This window comes from Trachemys scripta, chromosome 8, assembly GCF_013100865.1.
Source record: "Trachemys scripta elegans isolate TJP31775 chromosome 8, CAS_Tse_1.0, whole genome shotgun sequence".
NCBI classification, from domain to species: Eukaryota; Metazoa; Chordata; order Testudines; family Emydidae; genus Trachemys; species Trachemys scripta.
This window is the reverse complement of record NC_048305.1, coordinates 77,724,308-77,740,113: the sequence shown is the minus strand read 5'-3', so window position 1 is coordinate 77,740,113 and position 15,806 is coordinate 77,724,308. Positions and strand designations below refer to the sequence as shown.

The 15,806-nt window shown below is 47.5% G+C and overlaps 1 protein-coding gene across 2 annotated transcripts in view; it reads left to right on the top strand.

The window, feature by feature from the left end:
* Positions 1-15,806, top strand: part of PKN2 (protein kinase N2) — a 116,549-nt gene that overhangs the window by 31,531 nt on the left and 69,212 nt on the right. The gene's annotated exons all lie outside the window — the stretch shown is intronic.

Here is a 15,806-nt window from a genome sequence, read left to right as displayed (position 1 = left end):
ATGGGCCAGCAATGCCCCTCTGCTATGTACATTGGCCAAACTGGACAGTCGCTACGCTAGAGGATAAATGGACACAAGTCAGATACCAGGAATGGCAATATACAAAAACCTGTAGGAGAACACTTCAGCCTCCCTGGTCACACAATAGCAGATGTAAAGATAGCCATCTTACAGCAAAAAACCTTCAGGACCAGACTCCAAAGAGAAACTGCTGAGCTCCAGTTCATTTGCAAATTTGACACCATCAGATCAGGATTAAACAAAGACTGTGAATGGCTATCCAACTACAGAAGCAGTTTCTCCTCCCTTGGTGTTCACACCTCAACTGCTAGCAGAGCACCTCACCCTCCCTGATTGAACTAACCTCGTTATCTCCATACTGATTTATACCTGCCTCTGGAGATTTCCATTACTTGCATCTGAAGAAGTGAGGTTCTTACCCACGAAAGCTTATGCTCCCAATACTTCTGTTAGTCTTAAAGGTGCCACAGGACCCTCTGTTGCTTTTTAGTCTTCAAACTAGCAACCCAGGTGAGGTTGAGCCCATTAAGCCACTGCAGTAAGATAGCTAGATCTGTGTTTTCCTATACAGTAACTCCTCACTTAACGTTGTAGTTATATTCCTGAAAAATACGACTTTAAGTGAAACGATGTTAAGCGAATCCAATTTCCCCATAAGAATGAATGTAAATGGGGGGGTTAGGTTATGGAAATTTTTTTTTTTTTTGCCGCACAGTACAGTACAATAGTTGGGAGGTGCCCCTGCCTTACCCCACACAGGCACAGCCCACTGGCACTGGAGACAATGAGGCAAGCAAGAAGGCTGAAGGTGCTGTAGGCTAGGAGAAGCACGTTGCACAGCAGCAGCTTCCCCCTACTCTGCAAGGGCCAGGGGGCTCAACCCTCGGGCCGCCCATGCCACCCCTTCCCCCACCCGTAACCCGCCTCTTCTTCCCCCCCTCCCCTTTACTCCACACACCATGTCCTCGCTCCTCCCTCCCCTTCCTCCTGCCCGCGGCAATCAGCTGGCTTGCGGTGTTCAGGAAGGAGGGGGGAGGAGCGAGGACTCATTGCACAGCCTCCCCCCTCCCAGCGTTCAGGAGGGAGGGGGAGCCTGCGCGCAGAGTCCTCCCCCTTCCCTCCTGAAGACCGCAAGCCAGGTGATTGAGATGGGGGGAAGAGGGGGAAGGTGCTGATCCGTCGGGTCTGCCGGCGGGTGGGAGGTGCTGGGGGGGAGGGGGATAGAGGAGCTGATAGGGGGGCTGCCAGCTGTGGACAGAGCAGGCGGCCAAACAACATTATAGCGAAGCATTGCACAACTTTAAACGGAGCATGTTCTGTAATTGAGCAGGGACGTAAGATCAAAACAACGTTAAGCGAGAGGATGTTAAGTGGGGAGTTATTGTATGTTAGTTCTTAAAGTAATGGTATCTCTTTTGTGGCCCTTGAGGGTTTACTGTGTTAACAAAATTTCAGTCTGACTACAGGTTTAAATATGTTACTTTTTCAAGTAGTGTCCTTGTGGGTGCTCCACTTCAGGTATACGTGCTTCTCTTCAGCCTTCGAATGGAGATTTTTTTTGCTAGCTGTGCCTGTTTGGCCTCCTCGTGACGGACACTGAGACTATATAGGGATGTGTGAGCAAACCACCCTCAGTTCCTTCTCTACTTCCTTGGCCTGAGATGGAGCTCTAGCATCTCAGAATGTGCCTCCGCTATTTCTTCTTCTTACAGTTGTTTAAGATTAGTTAGTTGTTAGTAGTAGTTACAATTAGTTAGTTAAGTGTTAGTAGTGATAGGATAGCATTTATTTATTTATTTTCCCCTCCTGTTTCTTCTTGGGGAGCCTTGTCTTCCTGGCAGGGAATGCCTGGCTTGCCAGGCTTCAGACTCTGCCTCTCCTGCTGAAAGGTTATGCCTGTGAGCAACAGACACTCTTAAGTGTGTCTGTTGTTTGGGGAGTCCCACATGTCCCAGAAGTGCAATTTCTGATAAGCCCTCAGGTCAAAAGCAAGAAAGAACAGAGAGATTAATCTCAGACTCTTAATGATGGAGTGCTCACTTCAACCAACATCTGAGTCAGGCCATGAAACATCCTCTGCCCCCATTCATCTGTCTCTGGACAGATCCAGCACCCCTTCTACCTTGGTGCTGGCTTCCTCTAAGAACAGGAGGTCATTGGAGGCTTCTGAGAGGGCTCCCAGAAAGAGGAGGACAGACTCATCTGAAGGATCATGCTCTAGGGAAAAAAAGCCCAAGTCCCCTGCAAGATTTACGGTCTCAGAAGCTCGACCTCTCAGCTCAGTACCGTTGAGTTGAAGGACGCATTTGATTCCAGCAGAGCTGGAAAGCCCTGGAGATGCATGGCTCTGAAAGGGCTTAGTACCCTAGACCAGGGACAAGGAGAGCAAGCATAAGCACCTCTGTCTGATACCATTGGGCTCAACCCTGCTGTTGGCACTTACTCATTTGGCATCTTCCATACTGAGGAAACAGCAGCACCAGGCTTCCTGTGCGCTTGCATTGGTATGTCCACCACTGACAGTGCCGTCAGCTTTGGCTACCACATCCTTAGCTATCGTGTTGGTACCAATTCGTTTACTCAGTACCTCAAGAATTTAGACGTGCGAGGGGCCAGTCCATAACAGATGAGCCAGAGTCCCTACTCCTCATGGGTGCTGAGCATCTTTTGGTACTGAGATCTCAGTCTCCGGACTGCTACCATCCTCTGGTACCTCTGAACTCTCCATGATTTTCTCTGGGGGCTACTCCATTGGATGATTTTTAGGAGAATGAAGGAGACTTCCAGTCAGTCTCTCCTAGGGTTCCCCAACATATCCTGTTGGAACACGTTCTCATGCAGTCACAGGGAAGATTGTGGCCACCATCAAAGATGTGAAACCAACCTCTTATATGCCATCTCCACTTCCTTTTAGGTCCGCCAATGACCATACTGGGATCCCTGGGCTGCTTACCGACAGCAATTCTCCAGACCACTAGTACCATCTCAAAGGGAGTCTGGGGTTGTTCAGTCCTCTTTTCCCCAACCAATTCCCCCCATAGAAGGAGATGTTTGAGAAACAGGAGGCCAGGGCGGATAAAGAGGCCACCCTTTGAATGCCCGTCTTAGCTTGTCTCCAGATGAAGCAATTATGCCTCAAGCACCTTCTGTGGCTGATTTTCAGCAATTTCTGGAACTCAGGGTAGCTGACACTCTTCAAATTCCACTTGAAGATGCGAGCGATTCACAACATAGTCAGCAACACCGCCCAGTGTGATGTTATTCATGGGGTACTCCTGGATACAACTAAGACTGTGTGGCAAACATCTGCTACTATTCCACCAATATGTAAAAGGCAGATAAAAAGTATTGCATTCCCCCTAAGGACTCCGATTTCTTGTTCTTCACTTAACTTTGCCATGGGAGTCCTTAGTTCCTTATAGTCATCAGTCTTCAGCTGGTGCAATGCATGGCAGCTTGTACTTTCATGACCAATCGTGCAAGGCTATGCCTGCGCTGCTTTCAAGGTTAGGTCAGAATAACCTGTTCTCTAGTCAGAGACAGCTTAAACAGACAGGTGGTGGCTCCTCTACAAGTGGGGAACTCCTGGGATTGGTGGAAGGATCACTCAGAATCTGCATGGACATTCCCTTCTGTCACCCAACTCAGTCTGTAACATTAACAACAGATGCTTTGCTGTTGAGATGGAGAGCCTTAGATCTCATGACTCAGGGCAGATGGACAACTCAGGAAACCAATCTGCACATCCCTGAGCTCCAACAGATTGCTGTCAGGAGCCTCTTCCTCCATGTCCTACCTCTCATCAGGGCAAATCAATCAGGGTCATGACAGCCAATGGGTCCTGCATGTTCTATATCAACAAGCAGAGAGGAGGAAGATTCCCCCTCTTTGTGTGGAGAAGCCGTAAAGCCATGGAACTGATGCATAGCTCATCAAATCCAAATTTTGGTGGTCTATTTCCCAGGCATTCATAACACCCCAGCCAATGTTCTCAGCAGACACTTCTCACAGAACTACAAATGGGAGCTAGACTCTCAAGTTCTCCACAATTTATTCTGAAGATTGGGTCTTCCAGAGGTGGATCTCTTCACCATCTCCAGGAACAAGAAGTGCCCTCTTTTCTGCTCAAGAGGGGATCTGGGATACCACTCCTTCCAGGACAGGAGAGACATGTCCCAAGAAGAGTCTGCTCTGTGTGTTTCCTCCAACCCAGATGATACTGAGGGTGGTGAACAAAATCAGACAGGACAGGACCAAGGTTATCCTTATAATACCAACCTGGCTGAGACAAACTTGATACCCTTATCTCCTGCATCTATGTGTCCAATGCTCGAGGTTCTGACCACTCCTTTTCTCCTCTCACAAGATGTGGGTCACATGGTTCACCCCAAAACACCTTCACCCTGGTTCTCCACCTCCAAGCATGGTTCCTCATTGGGTCGCAAGATTAGAATCAATCCTCATGCTCTGCGGAAGTGCAACGGGTATTACCGACTAGTAGGAAATCAGCCCATACTACTTGCCTGCAGAAATGGAAGAAATTCTTCAATGGTGCTGTCATTGCCACTTCCTGCCTTGATCTGTGCCTCTTTCAGTCATCCTGGATTATCTGCTGGATCTGAAGAAATTGAGGTAGTTGAGGTCTGGCTGCAATATCAGCCTTTCAGCTGACTATACAGGGGTTTTCCATATTTGCTCATCCTGTATTGTCCAGGTTTATTAAGGGTTTGTGGAATCTCTACCCCCTGAGTAGAGCTCTCACCTTGACCTGGGACTTCAATCTGGTACTCAGTTACCTTATGAAACATCTATTTGAATTTATGACAACCTGTTCTATACTTTATTTATCTATGAAGATGACCTTTCTAGTAGGTTTCAGAGTGGTAGCCATGTTAGTCTGTATCAGCAAAAACAACGAGGAGTCCTTGTGGCACCTTAGATACTAACAAATTTATTTGAGCATAAGCTTTTGTGGGCTAAAACCCACTTCAGTAAGCAGTATAAATATCACAGCACATGAAAAGATGGTAGTTGCCTTACCAAGTGGGGGGTCAGTGCTAATGAGGCCAATTCAATTAAGGTGGAAGTGTCCTATTCTCAACAGTTGACAAGAAGGGGTGAATATGAAGAGAGGGAAAATTACTTTTTATGGTTACCCATCCACTCCATTCAGGCCTAATTTGATGGTGTTCAGTTTGCAAATTAATTCCAGTTTCTCGTTTTAAGTCTGTTTTTGAAGTTTTTTTTGTTGAAGAATTGCCACTTTTAAGTCTTTTATTGAGTGTCTAGGGAGATTGAAGTGCTCTCCTCCTGGGTTTTTGAATGTTACAATTCTTGACGTCTGATTTGTGTCCATTTATTCTTTTGCATAGAGACTGTCCGGCCAATGAACATGGCAGAGGGGTATTGCTGGCACATGATGGCATATACACCTCTACCTCGATATAACGTCCTCGGAAGCCAAAAAAACGTACCACATTATAGGTGAAACCGCGTTATATCGAATTTGCTTTGCTCCACCGGAGTGCGCAGCCCCGGCGCCCCCCCCCCCCCCCCCCCCGGAGCACTGCTTTATCACATTATATCAGTATTCATGTTGTATTGGGTCGCGTTATATCTGGGTAGAGGTGTAGCACATGAGTAGATGTGCAGGTGAATGAGCCCCTGATAGTGTGGCTGATGTGGTTAGGTCCTATGATGGTGTCCCTTGAATAGATATGCGGACAGAGTTGGCAACGGGGTTTGTTGCAGGGATTGGTTCCTGGGTTAGTGTTTTTGTTGTGTGGTGTGTAGTTGCTGGTGAGTATTTGCTTCAGGTTGGAAGTCTGTCTGTAAGCGAGGACTGGCCTGTCTTCCAACATCTGTGAGAGTGAGGGATCGTCCTTCAGGATAGGTTGTAGATCTGTGATGATGCGCTGGAGAGGTTTTAGTTGGGGGCTGTAGGTGACGGCTAGTGGCGTTCTGTTACTTTCTTTGTTGGGCCTGTCCTGTAGTAGGTTACTTCTGTGTACCCTTCTGGCTCTGTCAATCTGTTTATTCACTTCACCAGGTGGGTATTGTAGTTTTAAGAACGTTTGATAGAGATCCTGTAGGTGTTTGTCTCTGTCTGAGAGATTAGAACAAATGCAGTTGTATCTTAGAGCTTGGCTTTCTAGTAGCTATCACACTGGCATTTAGAGTTGGAAGTAGGAAACTGGTGCCTTGATGGCAGTTTCTAACCTCCTCCTTTATGGTATACATCAAGGAGAAGGATTCTATAAGCCCACATGCTAAATTCTTACCTAAGGTTGTCTTGGTGTTCCACCTGAATCAATCTATTTATCTACAAGTGTTTTTTTCTGAAGCCACATAACTCTCTGCAGGAGTCCTGGATGTTAGTAGGGTGCTGCCCTTCTACTTTGGATAGGATCGAGCAATTTCGAAGGTCCCTAGCTGTTAATCTCCTTTGTGGATAGATCCAAGGGATCCACAGTTTCTGCTCAGAGACTGAGATGAATATCTGGATGTATGGTTATTTGCTATGAGACTTCAGGCATTCACCTTCTTCAAAGGGTGATAGCACATTCTACTAGCCTACTTCCCTGCGGGCTGTGGAAGCACCTTCCAAAAGATACCTCCTCTTTTGCATGAAGCTACCAGAGGGGAAAAGAGACACATAGAACCAATAACCAGTTATAGCTCATGTATTCTTCGTTCCAGCCCAGTTTTAAAACAGCTTAACCCCGACACACAACCTGGGAGGGAGAGTGTAGGAAATAGCTATGCAGACTCTACAGCCAATGGGAACTCCTCCATATTATGGTAATCCTTATCAGGGAATGTGTAGGTGGTTTCTGCTGCCTGCTTGAACAGAACAAAGGAAGTGGAATGATTCAGGGAACTTGCTCCTAAGTAGTGATTGTGGTCTCTTTTCCTCTGTGAAATAATGCTTGGTCTACAGGTGGAAAAGGTTGGATACCACTGTCTAAAAGCAATTTCCTAAATGGATGTTGGATTAGACATAATCATTACTAGAACAGAGTTTTTCCAAAAGCAAGAGATTTTTCTATTAGAAAGGTATGCTCCAAATCTAAGATAGGTAGTGAGTTAAGTATAAGATAAGTATCAATTTTCAGAACTTGTCTTTATTTAGCAAACCAAATGACTTAAAATATTCAGGTGTATGGGTGTGTTCTCTTGGTGAAGTAGTCACATTCCATAATTTTTAGTCATTTTGTTAGAGATCCTGCTCAGTTGCCTCCTTCAAGTGGTCTCAGTACACAGAACAATAAAAGACTGAACTGGGATCTAATGGTTATTCTCATACAGTACAAGATCTTCTCTGACCTTCATAGATTCCCAGCAACAAAACATAGCAAAGTAGTGGCCAGACTACTGGCAAGGAGAACCTGTTTGCAAGGTTTTTTTTGCTGATATTTGTATGTGTGGTCATACAAAGAATTAAAGAACAAAATCTGGAATGAATCAGAATACTACACATTACATTTATATTTGGAAGTCCTTGTGATTTGGAAAGTGGGACACTATTGAGAAGTCCCTATAACTTTAATTTACACTAATAGAATGTCTACAAAACTAGCTTAAGCATTCCTTCAGAAAAAAGCTTTAACAAAAAGTACTTGAAAATTAAGTGACACACAGGAGTACCAATAAGAGAATGCACTTTATTTCTTGAACCAGTCACCTGACCTGGGTCAAGGTTATAAAGATTAACATCCTTGTCATGTGACAGTCAGGCCTGGTCTACACTAGGCGTTTATGTCGAAGTTAGCGCCGTTACATCGAATTAACCCTGCACCCGTCCACACCGCGAAGGTATTTAGTTCGACATAGAGGTCTCTTTAATTCGACTTCTGTACTCCTCCCCGACGAGGGGAGTAGCGCTAAATTCGACATGGCCATGTCGAATTAGGCTAGGTGTGGATGGAAATCGACGCTAATAGCTCCAGGAGCTATCCCACAGTGCACCACTCTGTTGACGCTCTGGACAGCAGTAAGAGCTCGGATGTTCTGAACTGCCACACAGGAAAAGCCCCGGGAAAATTTGAATTTGAATTCCTTTTCCTGTCTGGCCAGTTTGAATCTCATTTCCTGTCTGGACATCGTGGCGAGCTCAGCAGCACTGGCAACGATGCAGAGCTCTCCAGCACTGATGGCAGTGCAATCTCAGAATAGAAAGAGGGCCCCAGCATGGACTGATCGGGAAGTCTTGGATCTCATCGCTGTGTGGGGCGATGAGTCCGTGCTTTCCGAGCTGCGATCCAAAAGACGGAATGCAAAGATCTATGAGAAGATCTCTAAAGACATGGCAGAGAGAGGATACAGCCGGGATGTAACGCAGTGCCGCGTGAAAATCAAGGAGCTGAGGCAAGGCTACCAGAAGACCAAAGAGGCAAACGGACGCTCCGGATCCCATCCCCAGACATCCCGTTTCTACGAGGCACTGCATTCCATCCTCGGTGCGGCCGCCACCACTACCCCACCACTGACTGTGGACTCTGAGGATGGGATAGTGTCCACGGCCGGATCCTCGCACATGTTACCGGACGGGGAAGATGAGGAAGGAGATGAGGAGGACGAGGCAGTCGACAGCGCTCACAACGCTGATTTCCCCGACAGCCAGGATCTCTTCATCACCCTTACAGAGATCCCCTACCAACCCTCCCCAGCCGTTACCCCGGACACAGAATCTGGTGAAGGATCATCCAGTAAGTGTTGTAAACATCTAAACATTTATTTGTAACAGAACATGATTATTAACAATTTAAAAAATGGGTTTCTCATGATTAGTTTGATTAACTTAACGGTTCAGTCATGGGCAGTGCAACTATTTGAAAAAAATCTAGCAATGTCCGGTTTTGCATGATTGTCCTGCCCAAGCCGCTCTACTGTTTAGTCCCTGCTACTGCAGCTACAGTAAGATGCGGTCTATATGTCCGGGGATGGAGCAGAAATCCTCCTGGGACATCTCAAGGAAGCTCTCCTGCAGGTAATTTGAAATCCGCTGCATTAGGTTCTTGGGGAGAGCGGCCTTATTGGGTCCTCCGTAGTAGGACACGTTGCCGCGCCACGAGACTAGCAAGTACTCCGGAATCATTGCTTGGCACAGCATGGCGGCATACGGCCCTGGTCTTTGAAGGCTTTCCCGGAGCATTCTCTGTCTGTCGCTCTCAGAGATCCTCATGAGGGTGATGTCGCTCATGATGACCTGCTTTGAATGAGGTAGGGGAATGTTAGTGTTGGGACTGCTTTACCGTTCCTTTACAGAACTGTAACCGCTGGTTTGCAGCCACGCGGTGGAGGCGGGAGAGGGGCAGCCGAAAGGGATCGTTCCCGGGGACAGCCGCGAGGGTGTGGGACAGGAGCAGACTTCCTGCTTGCCGGATTGCTGGCAGCAGGGACCGACATTGATTTCAATGTGAAATGAGGCCATTGCTAATATTAAAGTTTTAAGCTGCCACGAATCTACGGCTTACCATGTCTGCGTGCAAGAGCAATTCCGTTGTCCTGACAAGGTTCTCAAAAGTGCTCTGCAAAACCCCAGACACTGAATGCGAAGGCCGAGAATTCGACCTTGTGCTGAGTGCGCATGTGATAGGTGCTGTGCATGGTCCTGTTCACAGAGAAAGACTATGTTCTTTGTTCACAACTACATTTATCTTTCTGAGGAATTCACTCCCTTTTTCCCATTCCCACAGCCCCATCTGCGACTGTCTCACAACCTAGCCTGTCATCACACTCCCAGAGGCTAGGGAGGATTAGGCATAAGAAGAAGAGGACACGGGAGGACATGTTCTCAGAGCTTATAGCCTGCTCCCGAGCCCAGGCAGCACAGCAGACCCAGTGGCGGGAGAACTTGTCCCAAATGCACCAAGCCAACATGGATCGGGAGGAGAGGTGGCGTCAGGAAGACCAGCAGGCGACTCAAACCCTGCTTGGACTACTGAGGGAGCAAACGGACACGCTCCGGCGCCTTGTGGATGTTCTGCAGGAACGGAGGCAGGAGGACAGAGCCCCGCTGCAGTCCATCTCTAACCGCCCTCCCCCGCCACCAAGTCCCATACTCCCTTCACCCAAAGTGCACAGAAGGAGAGGCGGCAGAGTCCCTGCTAACTCTCACTCCACCCCTGCAGAGAGCTCGAGCAGCAGAAGGCTCTCATTCCCCAAAGTTTGACAAGTTCTTTCCTTCCCGCCTGACACAAGCCCCCGTCCAAGTTTCACTTCCCAGTCCCATGTGTAGTTGATAATAAAAAATATGTTTCTGTTAACTACTGTTTCCATCATGTTCTTTTGGAGGGGGGGGGGAAAGGGGGTTGGTAATTGGACAGGACAGTCACCTTTGGCAGGGTACATAGTCGGGGGCAGGCACAGCAGCAGGGCACATACATAGTGCAGTGATGCAGTGACTACTTACCCTGGTTAGTCTGGGAGGTTCTTTTCATGTTATGTGGTGGGGGGTGGGTTGCTCTGTGACTTTGTGTCAGGGGAGGGCAGTTAGAGATCTTAAGCGGCGGTCCTTAGGCAGGATCACAGAGCCACACAGCAGGGGATCTGTAACCGTCCCCCCCCTGCCACAAACTCACATAGACCCCCCATACACACAGTCCGTATCAGGAGGGGTGACAGGCTCCGTTGAAAGAACCATCCCACCGCAGCGGAGCCTGTCAGTCCTTGAGTTTAGAAGCTGCATTCGCGCGACTACACTACACCCGCTCCGCACCACAGTCTGCGTCCCAGTTTTAAAAAATTCCCGCGAAAACAGTATTAAAGAAAACGGTGTGCTTTAACAAAGTAGAACTATTTTTATTTTGAAACGTGTGTTGGAAGTGGGGTGAAGGCTTCTCTGTACACAAAATTAGAAAGTCACAGGTTACCCTGCTCACTCAGGAACTTTGCTTTCAAAGCCTCCCGGATGCACAGCGCTTCCCGCTGGTCTCTTCTAATCGCCCGGCTGTCTGGCTGTGAGTAATCAGCAGCCAGGCTAATTTCCTCAACCTCCCACCCCGCCATAAAGGTCTCCCCCTTGCTCTCACAGAGATTGTGGAGCACACAGCAAGCTGCTATAACAATGGGGATATTGGTTTCGCTGAGATCACAGCGAGTCAGCAAGCTTCTCCATCTCCCCTTGAGACGTCCAAAAGCACACTCCACCACCATTCTGCACTTGCTCAGCCGGTAGTTGAAGAGTTCTTTTTCAGTGTCCAGGGCACCTGTATAGGGCTTCATGAGCCAGGGCATTAGCGGGTAGGCTGGGTCCCCGAGGATCACTATAGGCATCTCCACATCCCCAACAGTTATTTTGTGGTCCGGGAAGTAAATACCTTGCTGCAGCCGTCTAAACAGACCAGAGTTCCTGAAAACACGAGCGTCATGAACCTTGCCCGGCCATCCGACATTGATGTTGGTAAAACGTCCCCTGTGGTCCACCAGTGCTTGCAGCACCATGGAAAAGTAGCCCTTTCTGTTAATGTACTGGCTGGCCTGGTGGTCCGGTGCCAGGATAGGGATGTGAGTTCCATCTATGGCCCCACCGCAGTTTGGGAATCCCATCGCTGCGAAGCCATCTATGATCGCCTACAAGTTTCCCAGGGTCACTACCTTTGGCAGCAGTACATCAACGATTGCCTTGGCTACTTGCATCACAACAACCCCCACGGTAGATTTGCCCACCCCAAACTGGCTCGCGACTGACCGGTAGCTGTCAGGCGTTGCAAGCTTCCAGAGGGCTATGGCCACTCGCTTCTGGACAGTCAGGGCTGCTCGCATCCGGGTGTCATTGCGCTTCAGGGCAGGGGACAGCAACTCACAAAGTTCAAGGAAAGTTCCCTTCCGCATGCGGAAGTTTCGCAGCCACTGTGATTCATCCCAGACCTGCAGCACTATGCGGTCCCACCACTCAGTGCTTGTTTCCCGTGCCCAGAATCGCCGTTTCACAGCATCAACATGACCCATTGCCACCGTGATGTCCTCGGCGCTGGGTCCCCTGCTTTCTGAGAGGTCTGTGCTACTCTCAGACTTCAGGCCATCACCGCGTTGACGTAGCCTCCTCGCCTGACTTTTCTGCATCTGCCTCAGGGCAACCTGTATGATAAGCTGCGAGGCGTTGAGAGCGGCCACAACTGCAGCGATGGTTGCAGCGGGCTCCATGCTCACAGTGCTGTGGCGTCCGCGCTGTCAATGACTGGAAAAGTGCGCGAAATGATTTCCCGCCGGCGCTTTCAGGGAGGGAGGGAGGGCGGGAGTGATGGACGGATGACGACAGTTACCCAAAAGCACCCTGGCCCCTTTTTTTTTTACCCAGAAGGCATTTGCGGCTCCACCCAGAATTCCAATGGGCGGCGGGGACTCCGGGAACTGTGGGATAGCTGCCCTCAGTGCACCGCTTCCAATGTCGACGCTTTCCCCATTAGTGTGGACTCACAAAGTCGAATTACTGTCCTTAGTGTGGACACACACGTTCGACTTTGCAATATCGATTCCAAATATTCGATTTAAGTAAAATCGAACTACTCTCGTAGTGTAGACAAGGCCTCAGTATTCACTGACTTCAGGAGTTAGCTACATCTCCCCCATCCTTTTTTTTTTTTTTAAAAGGAAATGCTTATAAAACATACCAACAAAAAATAGCTACAAAATAATGCTAATTAATGAATCGGAAACTTGAGTGGTCAAGGGTGGAGTGGGGGTAAATGATCTGAACCACCTGACAGATGAGGACTGTTCTGCCTGTTGCTGGCCATCTGTCAGTAACTGTGGTGTCTGAATCTCAATGACTTTCTGATTGCATGGCCACTTTCTTTCAAGGCAATTTCTTCAGCCATAGCATGTTAATCTGCTCAGGTGGGTCTGCCACATGTAATCTTTGGTTGTTGGTTTTTTTTTTTCTGTCATTGACTCTGTGATACATTTTCAACTCACCAATACTATTACTAACATTCTGGGAGTTATCAAGAAATGGGAGGCATCTCTTCCTTGGTTTTGTTTAGACATTTTGTGTTCCTCCTGTTTGACTGAATCTTGGGATGCTATGATAACCTTGGTATGGACAGTATAGCTGTTACCTTGACTCTTTTTAAATCTAACATTTTCTTCCACTTGATGTGATGGCACGCTTTTTGACATTTTTTATCATACTATTTCTGTTTTAGTCTCTTGGCATAGAGAGATTTTGTAACAACTTCAAAATGGAATTGCCTTTGGCTCAAGAAGGTCGTTAGATGTTGGCACTAAGACTCTGGACCTTCAGGTGTGTGTTCATGAATTCATTTTATTTCTTTGTCAGTGTGACACCCTGCAATAAAAGCAGCATTTTGTAAAACATGACATCTTGCCCCTTGTGGAAAGCACTTTACATTGTTATATTCCAACAGCTCAAAGTTTGGATCCTTTGAATTTGCCTGGGCTTTTAAAATCAAGTTATTTGCTGTCTGTAATGATTTTTGAGTGCACAAGCTTGACATGGTGTACTTGGACTGATGTATCAGAATTGCCAGATGATCCACTTGTGAATTGTGGGACCTTATGTATTAATTCATGTAAAATCCCATGATAAGTAAGCTGTAACTGGATGTCTTATCACCTTATTTGATACGTGTTGCACAGTGGTTGAATTTGAGTAAAAGTCCACTAACAAGATAATCTTTTCCATTTAATTCAAGTAGATTTATGCCAATCTTGGACCAAAGGCAAACGGGAATCTCTTAAAGTTGCTGTGGTTCTTATGCATTCTTTTTGCATTTGCTGTATATCTTGTACTTGGCTACTGTATCATCAGTGATGGCATTCATACTTACCAAGAATATAAGACATCTTGGATTCTATTGTTATACTTATTAGTAACAAGATGGGCGCTGTGGATTGTTTAGCATTGGAATACGCTGTCACGCTGGGCCAAATTTAGAGGTGATTTATAAAGTGGTGTAAATTACACCCACTTACACTAATGTAGGCTTTTAGCCCTATTCACTCCCATTCTACTGATTGTCTGTTGAGTTGTTCTAATTTACACACTGAAGAGCCAGAAGGTGTATAATTTTAAAGTTGCCCTCACTCTGTTTTTAACACTAAGAAACTCTTCAGCTATTTTGAGAATTCCATGGAACTTTGAAGGACTTGTTGTGACAACGCTGCGCCCCAGAAGCGGCCAGCAGCAGGTCCACTCCTAGGTGGAGGGGGCCCTGGGGCTCTGCACGCTGCCTCCACCCTGAGCACCAGCTCTGCACTCCCATTGGCCGGTTCCCCAAACCTGGAGCCCCCCCAAACCAAGAGCCCCTTCCTGCACCCAAAACCCCTCATCCCCAGTCCCAGCCCCACCCCAGAGCCTGCACCCTCAGTGCAGAGCCCTGACCCTCTCATGCACCCCAATCCGCTGCCCCAGCCCTGAGCCCCCTCCTGTAGCCCAAACTCCTCATCCCTGGCCCCACCCCGCAGCTCTCACCCCCACACCCCAATCTTCTGACCCAGCCCTGAGCCCCTCCCACACCCCAAACACCTCATCCCCAGCTCTGTTGGGTCGCGGGCATCAACAATTTTCTTCAACTGGGTTGCCAGAAAAAAAAGTTTGAAAACTACTGGTCTAATGAACACTTGGGTTGAAATGTGTACATTGCAATAGGTTTAATGGGTTAGTTGAACGCCCCATGCATATTGCTTTCTGGAATATTTGCTATTCAATAATGCCTCTTTCCATTGGATTGAAAAATAAACATGCTAATTTTATATAGCATACTTCCTCTCTATAGTTTAGTATTGTAGTATTACTATCTAAAATATACAGACTGTGTATAGTGCATGATTCTTTCCACTCTCTCTCTGAGCAATACCCAGAGAAAGAATTAGTTACTAGAAACTTGCTAATACAGAATCAGTTACTAGAAAACATGGAGACTTCAACTGATTCAGATGAAAGTTTCTCATGCGTATTTAGAATCATAGAACATTAGTGTTGGAAGAGACCTTAGGAGGTCATCTAGTTCAACCCCCTACTCAAAGCAGGACCAACCCCAACTAAATCATCCCAGCCAGGACTTTGTCAAGCCGGGCCTTAAAAACCTCTAAGGATGGGGAGTCTTCCCTAGGTAGCTCATTCCAGGGCTTCACCACCCTCCTAGTGAAATAGTTTTTCCAAATATCCAATCTAGACACACACACACACATCTCCTTGTTCTGTCATCTGCCTACACTGAGAACAGCCGAGCTCCATTCTCTTTGGAACTCCCCTTCAGGTAGTTGAAGGCTGCTATCAAATCCCCCCTCACTCGTCTGCAGACTAAATAACCCCAGTTCCCTTAGCCTCTCCTCATAAATCATGTGCTCCAGCCCTTTAATAATTTTCGTTGCCTTCCGCTGGACTCTCCAATCTGTCCACATCCTTTCTGTAGTGGGGATCTGAAAACTGGACGCAATACTCCAGATGTGGCCTCACCAGTGCCGAATAGAGGGGAATAATCACTTCCCTCGATCTGCTGGCAGTGCTCCTACTAATGCAACCCAGTATGCCGTTAGCCTTCTTGGCAACAAGGGCACGCTGTTGACTCATATCCAGCTTCTTGTCCACTGTAATCCCCAGGTCCTTTTCTGCAGAACTGCCACTTAGCCAGTCATTCCCCAGCCTGTAGCAGTACATGGGATTCTCTGTCCTAAGTGCAGGACTCTGCTTGTCCTTGCTGAACCTCATCAGATTTCTTTTAGCCCAATCCTCCAATTTGTCTAGGTCACTCTGGACTCTATCCCTATCCTCCAGCATATCTGCCTCTCCCCCGCAGCTTAGTGTAATCCGCGAACTT